Here is a 13434-nt window from a genome sequence, read left to right on the forward strand (position 1 = left end):
CGTCGAAATGCCCACTAACGTACGACCGGGACCCCGAAACGTGCCCGGAGCTTCAAAGTCTATTACAAAGCAATGCCTCAAAATCGCACTAAACGGATATAAATTGCTATAAAACGGTTTAAATTAACTACATTATGATGTTTCTAACACCTATAACGAGTAAAAACATGACCGACGCTATATTACTGGCTAAACCAAGAATCCTACTTCCGGTCTTTGGTCATTTATAGAGCCTGTGATTGCGCAATAGACTCCATTCAAATTGTCATCACTTACTGACATCTAGTGGAAGGCGTGGGCAGTGTTTGTATCTCATAGGATTAACAGAGACTTTAAAAACTGATCTGGAACCAGAGGCCAAGATGTCTAAATCTCACACACTGGGAGGAAAAGTGCTGTAGAATGAGTTCTGTTTCACTCAGAGACATAATTCAAACGACTATAGAAACTAGAGAGTGTTTTCTATCCAATAATAACAATAATATGCATATTGTACGAGCAAGAATTGAGTACTAGGCAGTTTAATCTGTAGAGTTAATTATGCTAATGCGAAATAGCACCCCCTATAGTTGCAAGAAGTTTTAAGTGACTTGTCGCAAAGCCATTCCTGTGTTGTCTTGGCTGTGTGCTTGGGGTCGTTGTCGTGTTGGAAGGTGAACCTTTGCCCCAGTCTGAGGTCCTGAGTGCTCATCAAGGATCTCTCTGTACTTTGCTCCATTCATCTTTAAATTACTTTTTTATTTATTTAACCTTTATTTAACAAGGCAAGCCAGTTACGAGCATATTGTTATTTACAATGGCAGCCTACACCGGCCAAACGCGGACGGCTCTGGGCCAATTGTGCGCTGACATATGGGACTCCCAATCATAGCCGATTGTGATACAGCCTGGGTGTCTGTAGTGACGCCTCAAGCACTGAGATGCAGTGTCTTAGACTGCTGCGCCACTCGGGAGCCCTGATCCATTGCCTCGATCCTGACTAGTCTCCCAGTCCCTGCCGCTGAAAAACATCCCCACGGAATGATGCTGCCACCACCATGCTTCACCGTAGGGATGGTGCCAGGTTTCCTCCATACATGACGCTTGATATTCTGCCCAAAGATTTCATTCTTGGTTTCATCAGACCAGAGAATATTTTTTCTCATGGTCTGAGAGTCTTTGGGTGCCTCGCAAACTCCAAGCAGGATGTCATGTGCCTTTTCCTGAGGAGTGGCTTCCGTCTGGCCACTCTACCATAAAGGCCTGATTGGTGGAGTGCTGCAGAGATGGTTGTCCTTCTGGAAGGTTCTCCCATCTCCACAGAGGAACTCTAGAGCTCCTCCCTGACCAAAGCCCTTCTTCCCCGATTGCTCAGTTTTACTGGGTGGCCAGTGCTAGGAAGACTCTTGGTGGTTCCAAACTTCTTCCATTTTAAGAAGGATTGAGGCCACTGTGTTCTTGGGGACCTTCAATCCTGTATACATTATTTGGTACTCTTCGCCAGATCTGTGCCTCGACACAATCCTGTATCGGAGCTCTCTGGACAATTCCTTTGACCTCATGGCTTGGTTTTCGCTTTGACATGCACTGTCAACTGTGTGTGCCTTTCCAAATCATGTCCAATCAATTGAATTTACCACAGGTGGACTCCAATCAAGTTGTAGAAGCATCTCAAGGATGATCAATAGAAACAGAATGCAGCTGAGCTCAATTTCAGGTGTCTTAGCATCTGAATAATCTGGATCTGAATAATTATGTAAATAAGGTATGTTTTTTTTAGATTTAGTATATTTGTGAATAAGGCTGTAAAGTAAAAAAATGTGGAAGAAGTCAAGGGGTCTGAATACTTTCCGAAGGCACTGTATTCATTACAATGATCCTGATAAATTAATTTGCCTGGATCAGAGAAGTTGTCAGCACAAAGCAGAACCGAAGCTACAAATGAGGTCACCGAATGTAAAAAATGTTAGGAACTCAGTCGGTGTCTCATCGTACTGTTGAGAGTTAGAATAGTAGAATACACAAGGTGTAATTTCGAAATGTTGGTTGTGTATCAGCAGTGTTCCTCTTTTTATATGTCACTTACTGACAGTCATTCAATTTTCAAATGTCAGTTAAAATGTTTTAGATTTATAAATTAGTCTAGCCAGCTATCTGAACTTGTAGTAATTATCACCAAATTACCAAATGGGAACGCAGGGCATGTGCCCAGGAGCCCTGACCTTCAGGGGTTCACAATTGATTTTGTTAGTCACTCACATATCATATTAACATGACATAAGTCATGGCAAAATGTGTAGAATTGCAGGTAATTTGCTGTAAAACTGCAACAAATAAATATACAACGCAAGCATAGGGGGTGGGTATAACAAAAAAAAGCAACATGTTACACAGGTCGGATAGGCACACAGCAAGGCTTATATTGTAACGATCATCAAATGGAGGAGACCAAGGTGCAGCGTGGTAAGTGTTTATATTTTAATAGAATACATTTAAAAAACGAAACAGTTCCGTAAGGTGAAGACACACAAAACAGAAAACAACTACCCACAAACACAGTTGGGAACAGGCTACCTAAGTATTGTTCTCAATCAGAGACAACGATAGACAGCTGCCTCTGATTGGGAACCATACCAGGCCAAACACATAGAAATAGAAAACATAGAAAAAACATAGAATGCCCACCCCAACTCACGCTCTGACCAAGCCAAGATAGAGACATAAAAAAGGAACTAAGGTCAGGGCGTAACAGTACCCCCCCAAAGATGTGAACTTTTGCCACAAAACCTGAACCTATAGGGGAGGGTCTGGGTGGGCATTTCACCGCGGTGGCGGCCCTGGTGCGGGACGTAGACCCCGGACTAGGGACCCTTGCAGTGGGACCCGGACAGGAGGGCGACACTGGCAGCTCCGGACAGGAGGGCGACTCTGGCGGCTCCGGACAGGAGGGCGACTCTGGCGGCTCCGGACAGGAGGGCGACTCTGGCGGCTCCGGACAGGAGGGCGACTCTGGCGGCTCCGGACAGGAGGGCGACTCTGGCGGCTCCGGACAGGAGGGCGACTCTGGCGGCTCCGGACAGGAGGGCGACTCTGGCGGCTCCGGACAGGAGGGCGACTCTGGCGGCTCCGGACAGGAGGGCGACTCTGGCGGCTCCGGACAGGAGGGCGACTCTGGCGGCTCCGGACAGGAGGGCGACTCTGGCGGCTCCGGACAGGAGGGAGACTCTGGCGGCTCCCGACTGGAGGGAGACTCTGGCGGCTCCGGACTGGAGGGAGACGCTGGCGGCTCCGGACTGGAGGGAGACGCTGGCGGCTCCGGACTGGGGGGGCGTCGCTGGAGGCTCCGGACTGGGGGGCGTCGCTGGAGGCTCCGGACTGGGGGGCGACGCTGGCGGCTCCGGACTGGGGGGCGTCGCTGGAGGCTCCGGACTGACGGCCTTCGTTGGAGGCCTCGTGCCATGGATCCTCACTGGAGGCTTCTTACCATGGATCATCACTGGAGGCTTCGTGCCATGGATCATCACTGGAGGCTTCGTGCCATGGATCATCACTGGAGGCTTCGTGCCATGGATCATCAATGGAGGCTTCGTGACATGGATCATCACTGGAGGCTTCTTGCCATGGATCATCACTGGAGGCTTCGTGCCATGGATCATCACTGGAGTGGAGGGACACACAGGAGGCCTGGCTCTGGCAGCAGGCACAGGACTCACCAGGCTGGGGAGACATGCAGGAGGCCTCTTCCTTAGCCGAGGCACCGGATACACTGGGCCGTGGAGCCGCACTGGCGGTCTCGAGCGCAGAGCTAGCACAACTCGTCCTGGCTGGATACCCCCTGTAGCCCGGCAAGTGCAGGGAGTTGGAACAGGCCGCACTGGGCTATGCTGGCCAACCGGGGACACCGTGCGTAGGGCTGGCGCAGTATAACCCGGGCCGAGGAGACGCACTGGAGACCAGATGCGCTGAGCCGGCATCATCCGTCCTGGAACGATGCCCACTCTAGCCCGGCCGATGCGAGGAGCTGCGATGTAGCGCACCGGGCTATGCGTGTGCACTGGGGACACCGTGCGCTTCACGCATAACACGGTGCCTGCCCGGTCACTCTCTTGCCACGGTAAGCACAGGGAGTTGGCTCAGGTCTCCTAACTGACTCCGCCAATCTCCCCGTGTGCCCCCCCAAAAGAAATTCTAGGGCTGCCTCTCGTGCACGTTTCCTCTAGCCAACTCCTCGTAGCGTTGCCGCTCCGCTTTAGCTGCCTCCAGCTCCTCTTTAGGACGGCGATACTCTCCCGGTTGTGCCCAGGGTCCCTCTCCGTCCAAGATTTCCTCCCATGTCCAGGAGTCCATTCCACCACGCTGCTTGGTCCTTTGCTGGTGGGAAGTTCTGTAACGATCGTCTAATGGAGGAGACCAAGGTGCAGCGTGGTAAGTGTTCATATTTTAATAGAATAAATAACCTGAACACTGAACAAAAATAACAAAGAGCAAGAACGAAAAACGAAACAGTTCTGTAAGGTGAAGACACACAAAACAGAAAACAACTACCCACAAACACAGGTGGGAACAGGATACCTAAGTATGGTTCTCAATCAGAGACAACGATAGACAGCTGCCTCTGATTGGGAACCATACCAGGTCAAACACATAGAAATAGAAAACATAGAATGCCCACCCCAACTCACGCCCTGACCAAACCAAAATAGAGGCATAAAAAAGGAAGCATGGGGAAATATTGTCTACACACTTTTTTTCGTGTCTGGCTGGGCTGTGGATGCTCATTGAGACTTGAAATGTAATTATGGCATTATGGTGTCATGCGTTAATTATCATAAATAAATAACGGCTATCAACCAATCAACGTCCAGGATCCAAACTTACCGTTTTATAGTCATTCTAAGAAACTTCCACTGTTTTTGCTGCCTATTCTTATTTGGTTGGATGACAATGAGACATTTTTTCTAATTGCTCTGCCTATTTGATAGAGTGCTAAAATACACTATGCACAATAAAGTTTGTAGTAACCCAAACACAACGGAAGCATATTGAAAAATAGTTTGTCGGATGTCTGTCTCTCTGCCGAAATAAATGAGCATTAGACTGGTGTGTGTGTTTAGTGTGATAAAGTGTCATTTTCAGTGATAATTCACTCATGCCCTCTCCCTCTTCCTTTTCAACCTTGGTTGCTTACTCAAGCTGTTCGACACACTGCTTGGCGCATAACTACATGCCTGTTTGGACATGACACAACCTTATGACACTAGCCCCGAGATAAACAGAATAACACCCGCCTCTACTGGCTCCTACCATACATACCGTACCTTGACACAACACAACCCCCGCATGCCATCTGCAGAACCTGTATAGATTAGTTCCCTATAACCATTTAGCATGAATCAAGGATAGTCTTCACATTTGAACTGAACAGGCATTAAAGCACAGATCTGTGAAGGCTATTCATTGGCTCACATAGAGTGGGCTGGTGGAATGTTGAAGGCAAACTCATTTGGAGAATCACCATGTGTCATTTAAGTGCGTTGAGACCTTCAAGGGATGTCAAAAACAGATTTCTTAGGTCCCAGGCCACCATACAGACAAGGTTATGAATATTTAAAAATGGTTTTAATCAAACAACTATCTTGGGTTCACACCATTCACACACGCATTCACACCAACCATATGTTCAGTCCCAGAGATATAGTCGTTCCGTTGTCATCAAGGGTCTGTGGAACCCAACCCATGGTCCGGTCCAATGCAGATGATAGAGAGGGGAGAGGAAAACATGCATGAGCAGGGAGACATGCTGAACAGACGTATTCAACCAGACTCACAAGTATGGTCCCCCTCTGGTTGCAAAGTCATTGGCGGTTGAGTGAGACATAGTCCCGGTGACGGTACCGGTTTCCCAAAAGCATCTTAAGGCTAAGTTCATCGTTAGAAACTTCGTGGGAGCATCGTTAAATCTCCAAGCTGTTTCCCAAAACCACTGTTATTAATGTTGCACTTAAACACTCTTAATCTAACGCGTGCCTCAGACCTCTTGTAGAACAGCTAAGTGCGTTGTTAGATGCTTTTTTGAACTCCCGCGTCACTTTCTACACAGAAGATCTCCGATAAACATAGAATCACATGGTTTATCCATCTCTCTGATGCCATAACTTCAGAAAAAAGTTGATTATAATACAAAGTTGCCAATTTCTTTGCAATTGATACAAACAAGTAAAGTATAAAAATATGTTAAAAATGAAAACCGAAATAACTGCATTAAACATAAACAGTAGGCTATAGGCCTAGCGATTTCAATCACACTGAAATGCATTTATGTTTAATCAATTGAGTTCTAACTGTAAGCTACTGTCTGTAATGTGTCTCAATATATTTAATGATGTGTAGTCTAACGTGCGCAATGATGTGATAAATTGTTTATTTAGTGCATTTTTATTGGGTAAGCATTAGAATAAGCTGCCTCAATATTTGCAGACGTAGGTGGCAACATCTCTCTAGGAGCTGAATCGTCGTCAGTATTGTGAAATAATTGTAATGTTAGGTAAGATTTGAATGGAGAAAGCTGTTACATCTTCTGCCGTTGTAGGGAAGTTGCACTTAAAACACTTGTGAGCCTAAATTGAATCGCTCTCGGGAAACCGGGTCTCCAATTGGGAGAAAAACAAGGGAGAGCAACACATGCTCTCTGTTTCTGTTCTAATGTGTTGCTCTCTTCCCTTCCTTTGGGCCTCCTCTCATAATATGCAGATATGGGGACATCAGGAGAGCTGTGTGGAGAATCAAACAGCACTGTAGTATTTCAAGTGGCTAATCAAGAGATCAAACCAGCCACTGTCTCATCCCTTGTCCTGTCAGACCCAATTCTGCCTGAACCGTCAGCTATGGTTTCCACTTCTGCACTCATCTCTCTCCCTCTCCTTTTGCCAGTCCAAAACAATATCTTAATTTCAGTTGTGATCACTAATGCCAAGAGATTGCGCAAATTGATGTTGACTGACTAGAATGAGCAAAAAGTGCACTTTCAATGGTACCCTGTCCCACAGTCTAGGTTTGAGAGGAAACAAATACACATTATTAGGTAACTATGATGTTCAGGTATTATTTGTCACATGCACAAGTACAGTGACATGCAAGCCCTACCCAACAGTGCAGTATTCAATATCAACTAATAATAAAAAACAACAACAAAAAAAGAGAGGAAGCTATATACAGGGTTAGTGCCAGTACCAAATGTACAATGTGCAGAGATACTGGAGTAGTGAGCTAGACATGTACATGTGGTATAGGCAGGGATTAGGAAGAAAGTGATAGGTAACAGGATAGATAATAATACTAATAGTACACAGCATGGCAGTAGTATAAGTGGTGGGTGGGTGTTTGCGTAGTGGTGAGTGTGTGTGTGATAGGCAGATATACAGTACATGTAAACAGGGCTGAAAAGTGACTTGTAGCAGGAATATCTAAATACGTGCAATAATATATACATATAAACAGGAGCAATAGTGAAAAGTAGCAGCATAAATAGATATACACTAATGGTAATGGCAATCAATATTTAATGAACAGCAGCGTAGTGGTAGTACTAAATCTAATCAATAATAATTTTAGCAGCAGCATAGGTGTGGGGGAGCAGTAGTTGTTAGCCATTTAACAATATTATGGCCAGAGATAGAAACTTTTTAGGACTTTGTTGGTCTGAGCCTTGATTCCCTGGTACCACCTTCTGGATGGGAGCATGGAGAACAGTCCATCTCTCGGGTGGTTGGCGTCTTTGGCAGTTTTTCTGGTCTTTCTTAGATACCGCCTGGACGTCCTGGATGGTTGGGAGCTCACCCCCAGTGATGTGCTGGGCTGTTCGCACCACCCTCTGTAGGGCCTTCCGGTCAAGGGCGGTGCAGTTGCCATACCAGACGGTAATACAACCAGTCAGGATGGTCTCGATGATGCAACTGTAAATGTTCTTAACCTCTTTGAGGGGCCATGCTAAATCGTTTCAGTGTCCTGAGGGAGAAGAGGCACTGTCGTACCTTATTCACAGCTGTGTTGGTGTAAGAGGACCATGTTAAGTCCTCAGTGATGTGAACACTGAGGAACTTCACGCTCTTGATCCTCTCCACTGCGGCCCCGTCGATAATGATGGGGGTGTAGTTACCATTTTACAGTGTAATGTCTGAATCATTAGCAGGAAGGTGTAGCAAACTGTACAATGAAGCACTAACACAAACTCTTGAATTCCCTTCAAATTCCCTTCAAATTGTTAGCGAATTATAAATTTTAAACAAATCGACAAAGCTCTTGCATGAAATAGCCCTTTGTGATAAAGACATATTGCAAGAGACAATCAAACATTTTTCATGAAGAAATCTATTCTCCTGTTCGAGTGCAAAGGTATATTGTGTGCTGAAATGTCAAACCCATCTCCTCTCTGAACAAAGGCATAATCAAACAGCTTTGTTTGTGATTCACAAAATATTACAATGTTTTCCCTCTCTTTGAGATACCCGTGTGGCTCAGTTGGTAGAGCATGGCGCTTGCAACGCCAGGGTTGTGGGTTCGATTCCCACGGGGGGCCAGTACAAAAAAAAGTATGAATGTATGTACTTGTAAGTCGCTCTGGATAAGAGCGTCTGCTAAATGACTTAAATGTAAATGTCAGATCCAGAGTCATTGCGGAGAAGAAACTGACGTCCGTGGGTATGGCGTAGCATTTGGCCGGAGCAGAGTCTTGGTAGCCAAGCAAGGGTATACCCCCCTTGGGTTCTCAAGAGCAAACTTAAACTCAGATGCGCAGAAGAGGTGGGTTGTTGTATTTTCTAAATGAAATGATTGACTGACTGGACAAAACAGTGGTCATAATTAACACCTTCATTAGGAATACAAAACACCCTCATCAACAGGTGGACACACATGACTGGATGGCAACTATTTTACATTGAGAAAGTGAGAGATCACCAGGCAGGACCTATCATGTCCACCCACAGGTGTTTCTGCTCATTAACGTAACCTATACGTGTCTGTCCTTCTCCAGAGGTCATCACCACCAGCCAATGTTTGGAGGCTTGGAGTCAGACATGCAAATGTTTTAAGAATAACAGTGTGAGAGTCAGACATAGTTTAAGACCTGAATTTTGGTAACATGTCACTTCTGACCCCTCCGGTGTGTGTGGGTGGAAGCTTTGCCGCGATTGGCTGCGGGCCGCTGTGCATTTGAGTGGCAGCCCGTAATGAGTACCCTGGAGAGGTAACCCAACAGCGGTTTGTTTGCAGCTAATGAGAGACTGGAGGAGGAGTGTCGATCAGAGATGTGAACTCTGATAAAGGCTGCTTTTACCAGGGGTGGAAAGAGGGGAAATAATGTTTCCTCCAGAGTAAGACGTTCAGGACTCTCCTTTGTGTCAGAGCATTGTGTTTGACTCATTGTTCCTGGGCCACTGCTTATGCTCAGCAGCTATGATCACTGGTGGCAGTGGCAAGGAAGGAGTGTGGGAGGAGGACTGAGAGGCTGGGCTGTTGAGAGAGACATGGTGTTCCCCATTGAGTAATGATGATTTATAGCCCAAAGCAATGTTATGTAACTAAACCCACCTGCATCTTTTAATTGATAACTCACAGTATTAGGAGTTTGTGAGGTTCAGCAATGCAATGCCTTGGTTAAGAACCTGTTGCAAATTGTTTGTTCACAGAGACCACTGATGTGCTACCCTTTCATCAAATGGGGACTAGGAGACACATGACTGGGCTATAGATACACTGCCCCAACGAATCATCAAATCAAATAAAGATTCCATGTATACAGTAGCCTGCCTATTTTTATTATTTTAGACAAGATGGCAGCATGGTATATTAATTATGTTTCTCCCTATAAACTAGTCACCTCAGGGTGGCGCCAAAAGAGCAAAAAGCACCCCTTGTGCTTTTCTCTGAATTGGATTCCCTTATACTCAAACTAATGCCAAAAGCTGATACATTGAATATATCAACAAGTAAATAATCACATATGTGAGTAGAGGTTTTTAGAAGTTTGTGAAAAACATTTATCATGAGGTTATTGATGCATAACATCACACCTGGAACCTATCCATCTAGAAACACCCTTCTGTAGATGGAATATATAACAAATAATGTATGAGGTTAAGTAGCCTAAAATAATAATTAATTTCAGCCACCCTTTCTTTTAACATATAGCCTAGTGTGGAAGTTCCAACATTATGATTTCGGTAGTTGATAAAATCCCAGTGTAAGTCTCAAGTCATTGTCCAGTGTTCAGCCGGTGGCATAAAGTGATGTGGATGAGAAGTTGCTGAGACTGAGAGCGGTTCCGTGGCTGGAGCTCCACCTCCTCCTACGCTCTGATGCGCGGTCTAGAGAGCAGAGCGAGCAAGTGTTGAAAAATGATCCCAACTGGCTTTCTCATAGCAAACGTGCTTCGTTTAGGCTACTCCTCTCGGCGACATATTCTGTTCTGTGATGAAGACAAATTAGTGACATTTTAAAAGCGTTTTCGTTGAATCTGTATTTCGCAATGGTTGAGAAACTTGTACCATACGTCAAAGATGAGCGCATATCTTCGTTAAGGTGCAGTTGCAACATTATTTTAGAGTAGATAAAAGCAATAGAACGTTACGGCCAGAATCCTAAAGAGTTCATTACTATTGACTATCTATAAAAACGAAAAAATATCTTGATAGCTTGATTTGTGGTATTTTTCTCGGTCATAAAAATAGCGTTTTTTTTTGCCAGTGGTAACATTGATGGCTGCATAATGACATGGGAATGAATTCCTCGAATTTAAATGACAAGTTATCTATGGTCCTAATGGATTTTCTCTCAACTGGGGATTTTTTCGTCTTCGTGATACAGTATTTGAAATCATTCATTGAGAATGAGGTTTGAGGGTTAGATACCTGCCTCTGGGACGACAGAAGGAAAAACAACACTAAACCCAGGCAAGATTTGTGTTACGCGGAAGACCACCGGGGAAGAGGATCCTAAGTCTTTGGCAAAGGTAAATATATTTGCATAAAACCAGAATAATGCCATCCAAGAGAAATGCTTCTGCAGTATGTCATGTTTAAGCTAAAAATCAGCCGTTCTTTCTCTATTTCTAAATTGGTTATTATGCCTGATGTTAAGATCATTAATTGCTGTAGGCATAATTGCTAATACATTTGTTTTTAGGTCAGCATCTGTGTTATATCCAAAAAACAAATAACCAAATGCTGGTAATCCACCTAGTTCTATACAGATAAGGCTACATACAGTCAGTCACTAAAGAGCCTAGTGTACATGTTTACACATTAAAATATTGATAATGCAAACCACTGCCCATTAGTTCGTTTCCCGAGAATCCGATTAAGCAGGTGCAAGAGCTTGAATCAGACACTTGTGTGACTAAAAGCCCTTAAAGGTATGGAGTCATCACTCTACCCCCCCCCCCCCCCCCCCCCCCACACACACACACACACTTCCCGCAGTGAGGGCAAGAGGTCTCCTATCGGAGATACTGACCAGACATACAGACCATATTCATTTGGCATCGCCTATCAAGATTACCAGCCTAAATATTATATTAAAACTAATTTTAACAATGAATGATTTGTTATACATGACTCAAGACGCAGCTCTTCAGTGCATCATTTTATTTTACAGAGACTGGAAGCATTTCATTAGTGATTCCCACCTATGTTCTGTCCATACTGTACCTTCATAGGGGCTACACCTCCCACATATATTGACCAACAATACACATGGGCAGAGTATGGGTAAGGATTTATTCTCTTGGTGATTAGCTAATACATTATTTTTGTCTTGTCAATAGGCATATACAGTCTATAGGCTGGCTACTCAAATCGATTTGAAGTCTATAAACTAGCTCTACAGGAATTAGTTTAGTCTGAGAATCTAAGGCTGTGTTTTCACAGGCAGCCCAAATCTGATCTTCCGCTAATTGGTCTTACATTTTTTAACAATATATTTTTCAGAGCTGATCTGATTGGTCAAAAAAACAGTTAGTGGTGGGGGTGTCTCAGAATTGGGCTGCCTGTCGGCTGCATTTAGACAGGCAGCCCAATTTAAGATATTTGTTTTAACTAATTGGTCATTTGACCAATCTGATCAGCTTGTGTTTCTAGCTCCAACAGTGTAGTTATACCGAGCAATACAGAACAATACACACATAATGCAAAAAATGTATATATATACAATATACAAATCTGAGTCCGGCATCCCGGAGTCGCCTCTTCACTGTTGATGTTGAGACTGGTGTTTTGCGGGTACTATTTAATGAAGCTGCCAGGTGAGGACTTGTGTGGCGTCTGTTTCTCAATCTAGACACTCTAATGTACTTGTCCTCTTGCTCAGTTGTGCACAGGGGCCTCCCACTCCTCTTTCTATTCTGGTTAGAGCCAGTTTGCGCTGTTCTGTGAAGGGAGTTGTTCGAGATCTTAAGTCTCTTGGCAATTTCTCGCATATAATAGCCTTCCTTTCTCAGAACAAGAATAGACTGACAGGTTTCAGAAGAAAAGTCTTTGTTTCTGGCCATTTTGAGTATGTAATCGAACCCACAAATGCTGATGCTCCAGATACTCAACTAGTCTAAAGAAGGCCAGTTGTATTGCTTCTTTAATCAGGACAACAGTTTTCAGCTGTGCTTATCAGGATAAGGTAAGAGCCAGATGCAGACCGTGTCGAAGTAACAATATTTGTTACAGCAACAGAGGCAAATGTACAGAACAGCAGGCAGGCTCAGGGTCAGGTCAGGCAGAGATCGGAAATCCAGATAAGGGAAAAGGTACAGGACGGCAGGTAGGGTCAGGGGCAGGCAGAATGGTCAGGCGCGCGGGTTCAGGGTCAGGACAGGCAAGGGTCAATAACCAGGAGGGCGAGAAAAAGAGGTTGGGAAAAGACAGGTGCTGACAGGACAAACGCTGGTAAACTTGACAAACAAGACAAACTGGCAACAGACAAACCGAAAACACAGTTGTAAATACACAGGGGATAATGTGGAAGATGGGCGACACCTGGAGGGGGGTGGAGACAATCACAAAGACAGGTGAAACAGATCAGGGCGTGACCAGGGCATGCACATTTGTGCACATATGCACATTTGTGGCCTGCTGGAGGTCATTTTGCAGGGCTCTGGCAGTGCTCCTCCTTGCACAAAGGCGGAGGTAGCGGTCCTGCTGCTGGGTTGTTGCCCTCCTACGGCCTCCTCCACATCTCCTGATGTACTGGCCTGTCTCCTGGTAGAGCCTCCATGCTCTGGACACTACGCTGACAGACACAGCAAACCTTCTTGCCACAGCTCGCATTGATGTGCCATCCTGGATGAGCTGCACTACCTGAGCCACTTGTGTGGGTTGTAGACTCCGTCTCATGCTACCACTAGAGTGAAAGCACCGCCAGCATTCAAAAGTAACCAAAACATCAGCCAGGAAGCATAGGAACTGAGAA

The 13434-nt window shown here is 45.1% G+C and overlaps 1 protein-coding gene across 1 annotated transcript in view; it reads left to right on the forward strand.

Moving 5' to 3' along the window:
• Nucleotides 1-10293: 10293 nt before the first annotated feature.
• LOC129815246 (protocadherin-1-like) overlaps nucleotides 10294-13434 on the forward strand; it is a 119313-nt gene continuing 116172 nt past the window's right edge. The window contains exon 1 of the mRNA XM_055868863.1: nucleotides 10294-10987. The gene's annotated coding sequence lies outside the window, so the exon portion shown is untranslated. The remainder of the gene's footprint in view (nucleotides 10988-13434) is intronic.

Source organism: Salvelinus fontinalis, chromosome 2 (genome assembly GCF_029448725.1).
Source record: "Salvelinus fontinalis isolate EN_2023a chromosome 2, ASM2944872v1, whole genome shotgun sequence".
Lineage (NCBI taxonomy): Eukaryota > Metazoa > Chordata > Actinopteri > Salmoniformes > Salmonidae > Salvelinus > Salvelinus fontinalis.